The sequence below is a fragment of the Bubalus kerabau genome, chromosome 2 (genome assembly GCF_029407905.1).
Source record: "Bubalus kerabau isolate K-KA32 ecotype Philippines breed swamp buffalo chromosome 2, PCC_UOA_SB_1v2, whole genome shotgun sequence".
Lineage (NCBI taxonomy): Eukaryota > Metazoa > Chordata > Mammalia > Artiodactyla > Bovidae > Bubalus > Bubalus kerabau.
Genome location: NC_073625.1, coordinates 141,798,959 through 141,816,576, shown reverse-complemented (window position 1 = coordinate 141,816,576; position 17,618 = coordinate 141,798,959). Strand labels below are relative to the sequence as shown.

Sequence of the window (17,618 nt, the reverse complement as noted above, 5' to 3'; positions counted from 1 at the left end):
TGGTCATAGATGTTTATTAAAATGACAGAGAACAAGATTCATTCACCAAATGGTCTTTATAAATGTTCACTGGACACAGTTGAAAACATGATACAGAAGGTCTTGCCCTTCAAGAAGCTGACATTTCTATACTTTCTCAAATATTTTCTGACCATGAAATAGTTTATTTAGTATTTTGTGGGTAAATATTTTATTGTATTTTTTAAAAAATTGTTTTAGCAGATTCAGAGTAGGAAGACTCTGAGCCTAATTCCTTTCATGGGCACACCAAAATTACTATTTATAGAGAAACTATTGATGATAATGACCTGAAAACTAGCAGAAAATTTTTTCCACAACTAAAGATATAAAGAAGAAACCAAAATGAGAGGGTTTGAGTGAGCAGAAGTGTGGTATAGTAAAAAAAAAAGTTTAATTAGTGATTGATTACACCATGGTGTCTATCCTTCAATATGTATTAAATTCCTTGAAGGCAGGAAGCATATCTCAGCCATCCTTTTATGTTTCCTTAATGACCAGCTGAGTGATTTGCTTAGAAAAGGCATTCAATAAACATTTGTGAATTCCAGTTTTTGGATGGAACTGTCCAGAGAGTTTGATGAACTGACTGCATTAAGTAAGAATTTATTAGATAAACAGATATTTTTCATCCAAAGTTCTCTGCTGTTTTTCAGGATTAAATATGAGCCTGGGATGAATAGCCAATCAATCTCTTTTAAAGCATATAACTAGTTCTCTCCTAGATTTAAAGAGGTAAAAAAATTTGGACTTTTTTCCCCTAATAATGATGTCTCTGGCCTTAGTCAATATTTCATGGCTGTTAGAAAGAAATAAAACCTGATCAACAATAGGTAGGTGCCTATAGGCCAGCACATGCCAAAGCTCATATCCCAAACAGGTTATATGTCATTAGGATGGGTTTATATAGGCAATAATATTTAGGAATTCTCTTTAATCACAAATAATACTCACTGGTGGAGTGAGTGCTTAAATGAACTTACAATCTCAAGAACATCAACTATGTAGAAAATCAAAGGGTATAACTTCCCTTATAAAAACAATTAACTGTCTCTGTGGAAGCTTGTGATTCACTACTATCCTAAATATGAAGGCAGCAACCCGCTATTTCTATTTCTTCCAAGACCTATAAGGACCCAAGAAAGGATATCGTTTCTTAAACAAGTATTATTAGGATCATACTGTATATCAGTCCAATCAACCTTTTTTTTTGCTCAGCATATTTTCCATCTATTTTGTCACCAATGCTCAAATAATTTAATATTTAAACTGGATTATCAGGCTCCAAATAAAATGTTAGTAACAAAACAGGTTCTTTTGGCTTGCCATTTGTGTTGAAGACTCAGTTCAGTCAGTCAGTTCAGTCGTGTCTGACTCTTTGCGACCCGACGGACTGCAGCACACTAGGCTTCCCTGTCCATCACCAACTCCCGGAGTTTACTCAAACTCATGTCCATTGAGTCCGTGATGCCATCCAACCATCTCATCCTCTGTCATCCCGTTCTCCTCCCGCCTTCAATCTTTTCCAGCATCAGGGTCTTTTCAAGTGAGTCAGCTATTTGCATCAGGTGGCCAAAGTATTGGAGTTTCAGCTTCAGCACCAGTCCTTCCAATGAATATTCAGGATGATTTCCTTTAGAATGGACTAGTTTGATCTCCTTGCTGTCCAAGGGACTCTCAAGAGTCTTCTCCAACACTGTAGTTCTAAAGCATCAATTATTCAGTGCTCCGCTTTCTTTATAGTCCAACTCTCATATCCATACATGACTCCTGGGAAAACCATAGCCTTGACTAGATGGACCAGGTGTTATAATTTACATTTCTTAGTAAGGAAAGAGCCACAGGTGGTGGCAATTGAATCTAAGGCCATCCAATGTATTTAAAGAATCTGATTGAACCAATGTTGTGCTGGTAAATGTTTAACAACCATCTCTCTGAGAAGAAAAGAGAATAGTCCTGATTTATAGTATTTGCTAATTTCATGGTATAAACTCCCACCATAGCCGTTCTCAAGCTAATTACATGAAGTCATTGAACTCAGAGTTGGGAAAAGTTACCATAATTGTCTTTTGAAACTCGGAAGGATCTGGTTCCAGCCCTCACACTACTTGGTATAAAATGCACAAAATGATCACCTGTTCACAAAACTGCTTAAAAATTGCTTCAGGTCTGATCTAGTAGGACAATTGACATTCAGAAGAAAGAAATTCCAAGACATGTCTAAATATATAAAGCCCTTTTAGAATAATAGAGGTGACATTTCACGAGCTTTTGGAAAATAAGAATTTCAAGACATCAGCTTGATAGCAGCGATAAATGCTATTATTTTTCTTTCTCAAGATGTTATCATCTAATGTTATATGATTTTGATGAGTGACCCTTCACTAGAAATCTTAAGTAAAATGAGTATTATTCATTATTGTCAGGGAACAAGTATTTTACAGATAACAATTTTTTTTAAATTAACTAAAGTTCATTGCTCTAATCAAGATGTTTAAATATTATTCTAATCATATTGCATTATAACTCAGGGAAGCTACAGCAATTCTCTGGCTTCCCAGAAAATGAATTATATTCCTAGTTCTTTGTTTAGGACATTAAAAAAAGACTGTAGACTCATCTGTAAAGCACTGCAGTACGGTGAGGAGTTATTTAAATAAATTGAGCTGTGGGGTCCCCTGCTTACTGTTGTGTGCTTGAGTATTTAGGTTGAGTTTTTATATTTCTCCCTTCGTTTCATCCTTTTCTGCCTGCTGTGAGCTGCCACTTGCTCTCTGAGTGACGGCCTCTGGCTATTTCACTGCCTTCTCATTCCTAATTTGCTGCTTCTAACCTGCTGAGGGCTAGAAAACAAAGCAGCTGGCCCACCTTCTTTGCCTTCTGTATAAAATAGAGTCAGAGAGAGGGCCTGGGGGGAATTAAAGGGCAACTATTTCAATCCATCAATTTGACATCTAGTTTCCCTACCAGAACTTAATCTGTTCATTTCCTAAAACAAGGGGAAAAGGTACCAGTGGGACCATAATCCTGTATAACTGAAGTTGGGGCTGAGATTTCTATTGTCCACAAACTAAGATATTACTATTGTCTCCCATCTTATAACACCTCGAAATATGGAGTGCCTTTTTTTTCTATCTTAGGGCATCTCAAAGAAGACACCTGTCCCACTATTCAGAGTTGGATTTCTGACATGAAATCTGTTACCTTTGCCTCTTCCTGGTGGCTCAGACGGTAAAGAGGAGGAACCTGGCAGGCTACAGTCCATGGGATCATAAAGAGTAGGACATGACTGAGAGACTAACGCTTTCACATTCACCTTTGCCTCCTCCTATTCAGGGTTCTCTTTTGCCTCTAAACTGTCATCTATAGTCACACGAAGACAAGTATACTTACAATTTGGTATCTTTGTTCCACAGCCTTTCCCTTATACCACCCCCAGTGAGGTTTACATACAGAAATTCACAGATCTTAAGTCTATAGTTCAATGAATTTTGATCTGTGTATATACCTAAGTAACCATCACTTTAATCACAGTATAAAACATTCCATCACCCCACAGAGTTGTATCATGCCCCTTTCAATCAATTTCTACTATTCATAGGCAATACCTGTTCTGATGGCCCGTTCTGAATTTTATCTCTGACGTCTTTGGTGCCACATACAGTTTTGGGGATTTAGCTATCTTGTTGTATTTATCAGTGGTTCATTCTTTTTCATTGCTGAGTAGCACTCCAGTGTATAAATATAATACAATAGACAGCTATTTCACAATACCTGACACTTAAATTTGCCAGTAACATTTTGATAATTTGTTTTATCACGTACTTATTTCCCATAATCCATCAATTCATTATATTTTTGGATGCTTTTTAAAGTCAGTTGCAGACGTCAGTACACTTTACTGCTAAACACTTCAACATGTGTATCACTGCTGCTGCTGCTGCTGCTGCTGCTGAGTCGCTTCAGTCGTGTCCGACTCTGTGCGACCCCACAGACGGCAGCCCACCAGGCTCCCCCGCCCCTGGGATTCTCCAGGCAAGAACACTGGAGTGGGTTGCCATTTCCTTCTCCAATGCATGAAGGTGAAAAGTGAAAGTGAAGTCACTCAGTCACGTCCGACTCTCAGTGACCCCATAGACCACAGCCTACCAGGCTCCTCCCTCCATGAGACTTTCCAGGCAAGAGTACGGGAGTGGGGTGCCATTGCCTTCTCCAAGGTAGGTTTATGCTTAGTTAAAAAGAAAAATCCAAATGTATTTAAAGCGGTTGCTCCATTTTACATACCTGCCAGCAATGTATGAGTTCCAGTTGTTCGACATCCTCACCAACACTAGATACAGCCAATTTTTTAAAATTTAGGTGTTCTAATGGGTGCAAAATGGTATCTTGTTGTGTTTTTATGTACATTTTCTTAATGATTGATGATACTGAGAATCTTTGTATGTCCTTTTTGATCATCCATATATCTTCCTTTGTGAAATATTTGCTCATGTCTTTTGCCCATTTTAAAAATTAAGTACTTTTATTGTTGGATTGTATGAATTCTTTACATATTGTCAGACACACATATATATTTAAATACTTTCTCCCAGTCTGTGGCTTGACTTTTTATTTTCTCAACAGTGTATTTTGATATGCAGAGTTTTTATTTTTATGAAATCCTATTTATTATTTTTTATGGTTAATGCTTTTTGTATTGTGTTTAAGTAACTTTTACCAACTCCAAGATCACAATGATATTCTATATTTTCTTCTGGAAGCATCATAACCTGAACTTTTACGTTTAGCAAAGTAATTTTAAAAGCATTTCCTGAAGCCTAGAAAACACTGCTAGTATATGCACTGGAAATATACACAAATGAGAACCAGCAGCTAACTTCATTATCTTAATTTTAAATCTTCTCTCTTGAACTATTTGTTTACATTTCTAAGTGCTACTCAAACTGTTGTAAATGAGAGGAAGGGATTACTCTATCCTTGTTCCCAATGCCAGAAGAAAATCCATTTTGCAGTCTTGTCAATCTGTTGAATCAATGTTTTCTGGTTTGTGAACTGACTAGAAGCCAGACCTCTTTTTGGATTGGCCACCATCCCCACGACACTCATTCAGTACACTCAGTATAGGATGGCTTCAGGCACAGTGCTATAAAAAGTTCTCTGTGAGCAGTTTGCCTACTTTGAGAGGCAGAATTGTGACTAAAACTGTCACTCAAAGATTCCTGGATCAGCTGTGTATCCTTGAAAATATTGTCTTAAAGTTCAGAACTTCCAAGAACCTTATGGAAGTTTTCTTAACTGAAAATGATGACACTACACTATGGAATGTGTTTAGTAAACAGTGCATATATGCATGAGTCTGTGTGAGTGTGTTCACAGTAAAATATACAGCATGTTTCTTCATCGAGGTCTCCAGCCTTCCTCACTGACTGATTGTGAAAGACCCTTGAGAATCTAAGGGAATTCTCTCTCAGGCAGTTTTTTTTTCTTTCCCATCATGCCAGACCTGCTTTGGCTGTTGATCCTTTTCTCAGGATCACGAAGACAATTGCTTCTTTGTCTCTAGTCATTTAACACCAGTTGCAGAGAGGGTTCTGCTGGTCTCATCCATGTACTCAGCTCAGGTTTTTCACTTTTATTTTTTTGACTCTTCACCAACGTCTTTTCCGTAACCCTAGAAAACCATGTATTGAACTTACAGAGCAAAAGGAGGTTCCCTATGCCTCCAGCACACTTTGTGCAATTCCTGGCACCGATTGGTATTTTGGCCCCCAGACTGCAGTTGGTTCTCAAGCAGTTTTTCTTGTGTCTTCATACTGAGGACAGTGACTACAGCCATGAAATTAAAAGACACTTGCTTCTTGGAAGAAAAGCTATAACAGACCTTGACAACACATTAAAAAGCAGAGACATTATTTGCTGACAAAGGTCCATATAGTCAAAGCTATGGTTTTTCTAGTAGTCATGTATAGATATGAGAGTTGAACCATACAGAAGGCTGAGCGCCAAAGAATTGATGCTTTTGAACTGCGGTGCTGGAGAAGACTCTTGAGAGCCCCTTGGATTACAAGGAGATCCAACCAGTCAATCCTAAAGGAAATTAGTCCTGAATATTCATTGGAAGGACTGATGCTGAAGCTGAAGCTCTAATACTTCGGCTACCTGATGCGAAGAGTCGATTCGTTGGAAAATACCCTGATGCTGGGGAAGATTGAGAGCAGGAGGAACAGGAGCTGACAGAGGATGAGATGGTTGGATGGCATAACCGACTCAATAGACATGAGTTTGAGCAAACTGTAGGAGATAGTGAAGGACAGGGAAGCCTAGCATCTGCTGTCCATGGGATCACAAAGAGTCAGACACGACAGCAAGTGAACAACAACAATCGTCCTTTGTCAATAGGACAGTTTCTCCTTTGCTAGAAGACAGTTTCCAGATATTCCAGATTGAACATGTCTTGAGTGAGTTCTTAGACTTCAGTGTCCTTAGAGCCACGTTTAACATCCCCCTGATTCCAGGGGTTTTGCCCCTCATGGCACTTCAGTTAATTCTCTAAGTATACAGTCCACATAGATTAGTATGAATGGACTAAAATCAGATAAATATTTAATTTAAAAATACCTTTGTATTTTAAGATTTGAAAAATGCGATTCATATGATATCAAATAGCTAAACTGAAATTTTCATTTTTTAACAGTTTTTTGGCTTCTAACCAACACAACCTTTGCTAAAATGCTAACCACTTTAATTTATGCAAGTTAGTAATTCTCAATCCACAAGTGGTTTACTCTAAAAATATGCACTTTTAATTATACAAAAGGCAGTAAATAGTTTTTTGCATGAGAATTCCTGGGAAAACATTTTAAGTATCTAAAATATCATTAACTTAAAGACTAATTAGACTAATGTTTGGCAGGTTCCTACCCTAAAGACAGATCATTCATATGTTTCAAAAAATTGTTCATGTGTGTTACCATGGAGACGGTGAAGTCAAAACACACCAGCTAGTGCATTGTTCAGCTCTGCACTTCCTACTATAGATTTGATTAAGTAACTCTGGCCTTCTCGTTTTGAGAATTTGAGAACATAGCATTGTTTCTTTAACAAGAACATAGCATTCAGACTTGATCGATAAGGCAATAAGAATTAGATCTTGTAATCTTTGCTCTTTCTAATGTGATAAAATTAGAAAGAGCTAAAGCACTTCCTCCAATTAGTTATTTTTGTGGTAAATGTAATAGACCTCTGATTCATTCCTCAGAGTAGCAGGGCTTGATCTTGTAAAAAGGCTGGAAAAAAAAACTGTTTATTTGGTGAGTGAGGCAGGTGTCCTTTTTGACTAAATCACCAAATAAGGCAGTTTTGGGGCTTGTTTCCTTTGCAGATGTCTTGAATATTATTCTCCATCTTCCTGCTGTACCGAATAGTGAGAACAATAGAAAAATATACCTCTTTTTCAATGAGGTATATTTGTTGGCCTTTATAAGACCCATTCATGGTGAGTTCTCTCAAAATAATGTTGTTTCTACCCCTTTTGGGGTTCAGCTAGAAAGTTAATATGGTTATGATTTCATTATTGCTTATTTCACCCTAAAGACTGGTAGAATAGGTATTTCTAACACTTTAATTCAACCCATTTCATGAAGGAATGATGTTACCAGTGGCTAGAAACAGCAGACTTTGTGTACGTGAGAATCCCTTCCCCAGCACTTCATGAGGATGTGGAAAGAGAAATGGCTTAGGTTTGTTTTGTTTGTTTCTTAAATGAATTGTCTGAACCCCAGAGGATACTCAAAGCCCATCCCATTCTGCCTTCTACTGAGCACCAGCAAAACAACAGTGGTCCTTTTTAAGGAATCTCTATTTGTTTTTCTCTGCATCCAACACTCCTGTGGCAGTTGGAAGCTGACTAATAGTAGCAACTGGGCTTCCTAGTAAGGTTTTATTCAGTAACAGTCAGGTCATTCAGGCAGCTGAAAAATTTCATTTCTTGTATAGAAAATGTTCCTGCCCCAGCAAACAATGAAATTTGTTTCTTTGCGAGTACAGAAAAAAACTGAATCTTTAGGTTTTCCTACTTGACTCTATATGGAAAATATTTCAGTAATAATTCATTAATATATTTCTTTCCAATAATTAAAATATGAATATTTAACCATATAATTACATCAGATCTCAGGAGAGAAATTATGTGTATAATTTCTTCACTGCTTCTTAGAGAATGGAACTTTCTTTTTGATCTCACAGATGATATCTCTTTCATAGCACTTAGAGTACATACCGAATACTTCTGGTCCATCTAGGCTGCTGTTAAATCTATAAATACCAGCTTTGGGAGTGAGCTAATGGGACAGGAACTACCACTTTGTCCAATAGATGGTCTGTTCCAGAGCACAGAGGTGAAGTAGGCCTCCTTCCCCATTTTTGCTAGTTTGGACATGGAGGTTGGGAGACCATTTCTCTGCCTTCGGGAAGCCTCAACCCCACCGCCCCCACCCCCACCCCCACTCCCCATTCCCTGCCTCCAAGGAGAGCCAGGACAGATGGGCAGTGTATTTGACAAGGAACCCCTGCATCCTTGCTTCAACGCCCTTCTACTCCACTTTAAAAGCAGCACTGTATTTTCTAAGTGTTGGAACTGGCAACTCTGCCAGTCACTGGCTACATTGAACAATCCTCCATTCAAATCAGGCAGCCCAAACCCAGATTCAGTGGAAAGTTGTGATGGAGCACACAGAGGGAGGCCTCTCTGTCCTCCACTGTGCGGAGGGTGAGGGTTATGTCAGGCGCCCCAAAGATTCCAAAAGGGAGAATCCAGCAGAGTTCTTATACAGCATCTATTATACTAGTTTCACAAGGAGGATTTACGAACTAGAAAAAAAAAGTTTACCTTAGTTGGCTTCCTTTTGCTGGTGCCACCAGAGTCTGAGCCTTCTGAAATCTCCTCCAAGCAGGAGGGCTTGGTCTCTCTCCTTCACTCTGAGGCCTCTTCAACCATGCTGGATTGTGTGGTACTAACATTTCTAAGTAAACATGAGAGTAAAATGTCTCTTTTAAAGGAGCCAATGCAGGGTTGTAGAGAGGCAGTAAAGGAGAGTTAGGAAGCCTTAGCAAGGCAATAAAAGAAAGAAGAGTGAAAAGGGAAGAAGAAAGGATAGATAGAATCTGCTAAAAGATATGTCATTTTTGATAATTAGTGTCTGCTTAGTTTTCTAGGACTCGTATGCTACCTACCCATGATGTAAATTACCTTCTAACACCTACACCACACACACACACACACCACTCTTTCTCTAAGCTGCCCACACAGCTCAACTTGAATCTTATATTAGTTTGACAGGGCTGCTATTATAAAATATCAGAAATTGGGTGGCTTAAAGCAACAGAAATTTGTTGTCTCACAGTTCTGGAAACTTGAAGTCCAAAATCAAGGCCAGGCTCTGTCTGACAGCTCTAGGGGAGAACCTTTTCTTGCCTCCAGTATCTTGTGTTTGCCAACAATCCTTGGCGTCCTTTGGCCCATAGATGCATCACTTCCGTCACACCCATCTTCTCCCTGCGTGTCTTCACAGCATGTTCTCTGTGTATGTCTGGCTTTATGTCCAATTTTCCCCATTTTATAAGGACACCAGTCATATTGACTTCATTTTAACTTGATTACTTCTATAATGGCCCTATTTTCAAATAAAGTCAGATTCAGAAGTACCAGGGGTTGGGACTGCAGCATACCTTTTTTAAATGACACAGTTCAGTCCATAACACCTCCCACTGACTGCTCTGCGCTCACCTCCTTGTAAGGTCACCCACCACAGTAGAGGCGGGTAAATGAAACTTTTTAAGGGAGATGAAGCTCTAGATCAGGGTAGTGGGATAAACAGGGTAAGTCTGGTTTCCCTGGCACCACAAGGTATAGAAATAAAGTCATTAGGGAGAAACAGACCCTTCATCTCTTGAGGACTCTCTGTGCACAGGTTTGTGTTAGGCGCTTTCACAAATCTGCTTGCATCTAAAAATCTGGATTGCTCTGTTCCTTTTCACTTTGCCTTTTTTTCAAACCCCTCCAGAGAATTTTTGCCTCATAGGAGACTGTGGATATTCATTAGAAATCACCCAGATCAAATTCTGAATTTTATAGATGAAGAAACTGATGGTCAGAGAGGCCAAATAATCTCTCCAATGGTGCACAATTATTTAGTATCCGAGCTAAGGCTAGAATCCAATTTTATTAACTCTCATTCCAGCAGTCTCTGCTTCAGAGTTGCATTCCAATTTGAATTGATATTGTTTACAAAAAGGAAAATATAGTTAACCTTAACTCCTACCTTTGAAGTCCCAATCAGAGTTTATAGGAAGGTTGTCAGGCCCTGCTTGGAACTCCCCCAGGAGTCATGCTGCTGCTGCTGCTAAGTCGCTTCAGTCATGTCCGACTCTGTGCGACCCCATAGACAGCAGCCCACCAGGCTCCCCTGTCCCTGGGATTCTCCAGGCAAGAACACTGGAGTGGGTTGCCATTTCCTTCTCCAATGCATGAAAGTGAAAAGTGAAAGTGAAGTTGCTCAGTCGTGTCCGACCCTCAGCGACCCAATGGACTGCAGCCTTCCAGGCTCCTCTATCTGTGGGATTTTCCAGGCAAGAGTACTGGAGTGGGGTGCCATTGCCTTCTCCGGTAATAATGTATATCTTGCATTAAAATAACTGCCCTCACCAGACCTTTGTAGAAGATAAGAATTCAAAGAAAAATGGATACAGTCTCTGCCTCCAAGGAGTTGCTAGTATGGTAGAAGATTCAGAAATTTAAGAAATTAATCCCACCCTAACAGAATAAGCATCACAATGGAGATTTTAAGACAGGTCTAGGAGGGAGTTCGATATGCCTACAGCTGAATGGTTCCCAAGGATGAGTTTATAATCAGTGGAGCTGGTGGGCCAAGGAAGAGAGCCTGTGCAGTGAGTGGCACTGAGTGTTCTGGAGACCAGCAAAGATCTGCAGTGGCTGACAGTGTATGGTCCTTGGGCAAGACAAGTCACAAGTGTCAAGAAAGAAGAGAGGACAGGTCAATTAGAGCCAGTTTTTAAAGATTATCCTATATGCAGTAATTCAGACTTTGCCTATGGGTAGCAAAGGCCCAAAGTGGCTTTTAAAGCAGGGAAATGACAGGAACCAGTTCCTCTCTCAGGCTGGGGCCAAGAAACCCTTGGAGGCACTGAACTTCACCTCCCTCATCAATGCCTGACACCAGAACAGGACCTTCCTCCTAAAGTCACTGACATTGGTGCCACCTCCAACCTCCACCTGGGTTCCACTCTCACTCTAGGGCCACTGGTGCACACGGAATGTCCAGTTTACCTATGGGAAAGCCCAGCTCCAGTACCACAGAGAAAAGCCCCTGGCAAGACATTGGGAAAGTGTCAGCAGGAGGGGTCCCTGACATTTCAGAAATCCCTTTCCCCTCTCTTTGTCCTTCTCAGCCTGTGTCATTAATTTCCAGGCTGTCTCCATAGCAGAGTCCAAAGAGCACCTTGGTATGTGTGGGAGTGTGATCCAGCCAAGCCCTTTGGAGGCATAGGTATGTTTTTAGTTTGATACCCAAGCAAACTCTGAGTAGCAGATGAAGCTGCTTTCTCCAAAGGTTAAAAGTAATGAGACTGTCTTTGTGCCCTTGTGGTCTGATTTTTTCACAGGCTATTATGAATGCTGTGGGGGGAGAGGGTTTATCCATATAATTTGCATGTTAATGCTTGGTCTAAAAATATGCTCTGAGAAAGGAAAAAGCATACTTTAAAATATGCTTCAAGGGAACAAAATTTCAATTCTTGTGATCCAAGTGCCTTGCAGTAAGGAAAAAAACATCAAGTCATTTCGTATTAATTTTATTTATTACAAGCTTTTGGATATCAATAGCTACATTTAGAGTTTTGGTAAAGCATCATATTTATATGCTTCTTAAACTCAGAATAGAGCAAGGAAATTAAAGAAGAGATCCTTTTAGTATTTCCCACTTCTCTCCTCCCTTCCTCAACAAATGTATCTCAACCACTTGATGGGGGCCCCATACCATGCTGGATATTGGGGTTCTCCAACCTACATGTGCATACATGCTCAGTTGCTTCTGTTGTGTCTGACTCTTTGAGACCCCATGGACTATAGCCCGCTAGGTTCCTCTGTCCATGTGATTCTCCAGGCAAGATTACTGGAGTGGATTGCCATGCCCTCCTCCAGGGTATCTTCCCAACCCAGAGACTGACCCTGAGTCTCCCGCGGCTCCTGCATTGCAGGCAGATTCTTTACCACTGAGCAACTGGGGATGCACTCCAGAATAAAGCTGGAAGGGGCTTACTACCAATCCTTTTCATAATAAAAGAAAAGGAACCATATTACAGTGATCAAATTCATAAGGAATTTTCAGATTTGTCTGACTCAAGATATGAAACTTATCTCTGAAAGGGGCAAACAGAGAATTCACCGTGAGGGAAATAGTACGTGCAGCTAGGAGTTTGGGCTCTCTCCCTGAAACTTGTCTGAGAGGGTCAGCCTCTTGGGTGTTTCTGCAGGGAGGCTTGAGAGGAACTGCTGTTACCTGCTGAATCACCCTCCCCACATCCTGGCCCGCCTGCCTGCTCCCTGGGGGGTGTCTGCCCTTTTAGTAAAGGCCACATTTGCTCAGAGAAAGATGAGATCACCACCTGCGTGAGTTTCAGGGATGGCCAGAGAATGGCCTCTTCAGATGACTTGGGTCCACCCTCAGGAGGTAAGAAGCCTACCCTTTCCTGTGTATTTAACCTAGCCTAGCCCTTTGGACAAATAATGAGTATAACTTGGAGACTTTTCACAGTTTTCTTCATAATTTCCATTCCATGAACGTCTGTGGAAAGAGAACTTTTCATGTCTTTCTCTTTGCATATAAAGTTTTGTTGAGGTGGGTGGGGTGTTAACACATGAAGTTTTAACAATAACAACAATAAAAAATACAGTGAGAGTGAAAACTAGTGGGAAATATAGGTCAGGAAATCTGGATTCTGTGTTTAGTTTTCACCTTCCTGTGGGACCTGAGGTATATCAGTTGACTTGTGTGAAATGTCCTTCTTCATGAGGATGTTGTATTAATCCATAGCAACATGCGTAGCTGATATGCATAATGAAAACAGAAGGGTGACCTAGAATGTGTTTGGAGAGCAAACATAGAAATGGACTTAGGAAAAGTCAGAGGTTGGGGGAATAAGGGAGTCAGGTCATGGACCCGAGTACAGAAGGAGAGTGTGGACAATGAGGGCTTCCTCATAGCTCAGCTGGTAAAGAATCTGCCTGCAATGAGGAGACCCCGGTTTGATTCCTGGGTCGGGAAGATCTGTTGAAGGGATAGGCTACCCACTCCAGTATTCTTGGGCTTCCCTTGTGGCTCAGCTGGTAAAGAATCTGCCTGCAATGTGGGAGACCTGGGTTCAATCCCTGGGTTGGGAAGATCCCCTGGAGGAGGGCATGGCAACACACTCCAGTACCCTTGCCTAGAGAATCCCATGGACAGCCTGGCAGGCTGCAGTCCATAAGGTCACACTGAGTCAGACAGGACTGAAATGACTCAGCAGCAATTCTGCTGCTGGATCAAAGCATGAGAAGAAAACAAAGCATTTTCGAAAAGAAAAGAATTTTTTTAAAAATGGACAGACCAGAATGGCATAATAGCCTATTCTTTGAAGTCATACTGGCATATGCTCACTCAAATAAGTTGAATCTTCATCTTGGCAGATTCGTCTGGTGAGAATACATGCCAATCCAGAGCCCACACTAACCATAGGGCCTCCTTAACTAAAGATATTTATGGATGTTGGGTTTTCATCTCAAGAAACACAGAAATGTGCTGAGCTTATTTTCCTTCTTCCCTGTGTCAGAGCACTGTGCGTCGCTGTCCTCACCAGGGGTTCTGAGTAATTTATGCGTGTCAAATATGACTGTGACAGGTATCAATAAAATTTATTCAAACAATAAACATTGATTGGGCACTTTTTAGTTTTGGAGATACGAATTAAAATAAGACATGGCCCTTGCCCTCGGAAAAAGTTAGACATGTAAACAAACAAATTACAACAGAACATCCTTAATGCTATGACACACTATGACCCAAGCAGGAAGGAGGAGGAAGTGATTAACTCCTTCTGGGAAGGCTTCACAGGGGGTAACAAAAGTTGGGGGAAGGGAGATTGTGTTACACAGACTCCTGAATTATTTATAGAATTTTTTTTAATGTGGGGAGGGAAGGTTTTGATGATCAAATAAGTTAAATAAGCCCTTTATTATAAGATTTAGTTTACTATTATAGCTGTGATTTTAGGCAAATTTCTGAATTTCTCCATACCTCCATTGCCTTTTCTATAAATTAGTAATAGTAAAACACACCTTAAATTATTATTACGATAACTGCAGAATACAGCTGGATCTATAGACATTAGATACACACACACACACATACACTTACATCCCTCTAATAAGAGGTAGAGCCTATGCCCATGCATCAGGAAACATTCAATAACATAATAATTAGGGCTTATGTGTGATGAAAAAGTATAAGAGCAAAAGATGACAAAGGTTTTCCTAGTAGTGAAGTGGTATCTTAAATCCTCTTATTTTCCAAAGAGAAGGAGAAGATCACTAGAGAGAAAAGAATATCTTAGTGGCATATATCAACTGGTGAAGACATATTACTAGTCATCTTCAAGATCAAACTCAAAGATGAAATCAATACATGTCTTTATTTGTTTATGTTTTTATTGAAGTATAGTTGATTTACAATGTTGTGTTAATTTCTGTAGTACAGCAAAGTGATTGAGTTTTAAATATACATATATATACACATATATTCTTTTCCATTATGGTTTATTAAGGATATTGAATATAGTGCCCTACACTATACAGCAGGACCTTATTGTTTATCTGTCTTCTATATAGTAGTTTTTATTTGCTAATCCCAAACTCATAATTCATCCCTCTTCCACCCTCTTTTCTTTGGTAAACATAAGTTTGTTTTCTATGTCTGTGAGTCTGTTTTTGTTTTGTAAATAAGTATGTTTGTATCATATTTTGGATTCCACATATATGTGATATGATAATCTCTAGGTCTATCCATGTTGCCTCAAATGGCAACAAATGTCTTCATTTGTATGATAGGATTGGTAGATGACTGGGGATAAACAAATGACATTTTGCATGGTTTTAGATACTGGGTATGATGTAAACTTTCAGTTCAGTTCAGTCGCTCGGTCGTGTCTGACTCTTTGCGACCCCATGAATCGCAGCACGCCAGGCCTCCCTGTCCATCACCAACTCCCGGAGTTCACTCAGACTCACGTCCATCGAGTCAGTGATGCCATCCAGCCATCTCATCCTCTGTCATCCCCTTCTCCTCCTGCGCCCAATCCCTCCCAGCATGAGAGTCTTTTCCAGTGAGTCAACTCTTCGCATGAGGTGGCCAAAGGACTGGAGTTTCAGCTTTAGCATCATTCCTTCCAAAGAACACCCAGGGCTGATCTCCTTCAGAATGGACTGGTTGGATCTCCTTGCAGTCCAAGGGACTCTCAAGAGTCTTCTCCAACACCACAGTTCAAAAGCATCAATTCTTTGGCTCTCAGCCTTCTTCACAGTCCAACTCTCACATCCATACATGACCACAGGAAAAACCATAGCCTTGACTAGATGAACCTTTGTTGGCAAAGTAATGTCTCTGCTTTTGAGTATGCTAATTAGGTTGGTCACAACTTTCCTTCCCAGGAGTAAGCGTCTTTTAATTTCATGGCTGCAGTCACCATCTGCAGTGATTTTGGAGCCCAAAAAAATAAAGTCTGACACTGTTTCCACTGTTTCCCCATCTATTTCCCATGAAGTGATGGGACCGGATGCCATGATCTTCGTTTTCTGAATGTTGAGCTTTAAGCCAACTTTTTCACTCTCCACTTTCACCTTCATCAAGAGGCTTTTTAGTTCCTCTTCACTTTCTGGCATAAGGGTGGTGTCATCTGCATATCTGAGGTTATTGATATTTCTCTCGGCAATCTTGATTCCAGCTTGTGTTTCTTCCAGTCCAGCGTTTCTCATGATGTACTCTGCATATAAGTTAAATAAACAGGGTGACAATATACAGCCTTGACGAACTCCTTTTCCTATTTGGAACCAGTCTGTTGTTCCATGTCCAGTTCTAACTGTTGCTTCCTGACCTGCATACAAATGTAAACTTTAGGACTGGGATAATTTATTTTTTTATCTTGTTAAGATTCTGAATGGAAAAGTGAGAACTGTTGACAGCACTTTGCTGCAATTCTCTCGAGTAAACTAAAATTCCACCAAATCTTTAGAAATTAATTGTTGCTAGTTCTAATAGGACAGCATGGGCCTGCTCTAAAATAGAGAATGTAATACTAGTAACTTCCATTTATAGAAAGCCTAAGAGTTAAGAGAATTGGCTCTGGGGTTGAATATGCCCAGGAGTTCAAATCCCAGCTTTCACTCTTGTAGACGTGTGATTTTAGAGAATTTACCCTCTCTGCTTGATCCCTCATCTGTGAAATGCAGATAATAAAACTGACTTCATAAAAGATTGTGTGAAGATTTAATGAGCTCACACATGTAAAGTACTTAGCATAGTACCTAGCACCCACAGTCTCCAAAACTGGTTATTCTTGTAATTACTGTATTATATATTCTTGTGAGAGCCAAGTGTAAAAGGGGGTTGATTCTTTCTGGGAGGAGAAAGAATCAGAGATGCAATCCCAGAAGAAAAATATTTATGGTGCCCACTAGAAGAGCTATAGTTTTTTCAAAAAGAAAGAAAATAATAGATGTTGGCAAGAATGTAGAGAACTTGGAATTCATGTTTCTGGTAGGAATGTAAAATGATGTAGACACTTTGGAAAGAGTTTAGCAGTTTCTTACAATGTTAAACATAGAGGTACCATATGATCCAGCAATTGGACTTCAAGTCAAGAGAAATGAATGTATAGTCAGTATAGTCAAGAGAAATGAAAACATATGTCCATAATAAAGACAGTATCTATAGTTACCAGAGTTATTTGTAATAGTCAAAAAGTGGAAACAACCCAAATATCCATTAATTGCTGTTAAGTAAAAGCAAAATGTGGTATCAGTTCAGTTCAGTCGCTCAGTTGTGTCTGACTCTTTGCGACCCCATGAATCGCAGCACGCCAGGCCTCCCTGTCCATCACCAACTCCCAGAGGTCACTCAGACTCATGTCCATTGAGTCAGTGATGCCATCCAGCCATCTCATCCTCTGTCGTCCCCTTCTCCTCCTGCCCCCAATCCCTCCCAGCATCAGAGTCTTTTCCAATGAGTCAACTCTTCGCATGAGGTGGCCAAAGGACTGGAGTTTCAGCTTTAGCATCATTCCTTAGTATTCTTGCCTTGAGAACCCCATGGACAGTATGAAAAGGCAAAATGATAGGATACTGAAAGAGGAACTCCCCAGGTCAGTAGGTGCCCAATGTGCTACTGGAGATCAGTGGAGAAATAACTCCAGAAAGAATGAAGGGATGGAGCCAAAGCAAAAACAATACCCAGCTGTGGCTGTGACTGGTGATAGAAGCAAGGTCTGATGCTGTA

General features: G+C 40.1%; 2 long non-coding RNA genes across 5 annotated transcripts in view; one reads left to right on the top strand and one right to left on the bottom strand.

The window, feature by feature from the left end:
- The window catches only part of LOC129643888 (uncharacterized), a 108,455-nt gene that overhangs the window by 33,814 nt on the left and 57,023 nt on the right, over window positions 1-17,618 (top strand). The window lies entirely within an intron of this gene.
- LOC129643889 (uncharacterized) lies at window positions 1,253-2,811 on the bottom strand. Its single transcript, XR_008710586.1, has 2 exons — window positions 2,705-2,811; window positions 1,253-1,952 (listed from the first exon to the last, which is right to left on the bottom strand). It is a non-coding gene; the product is annotated as an uncharacterized LOC129643889 (long non-coding RNA).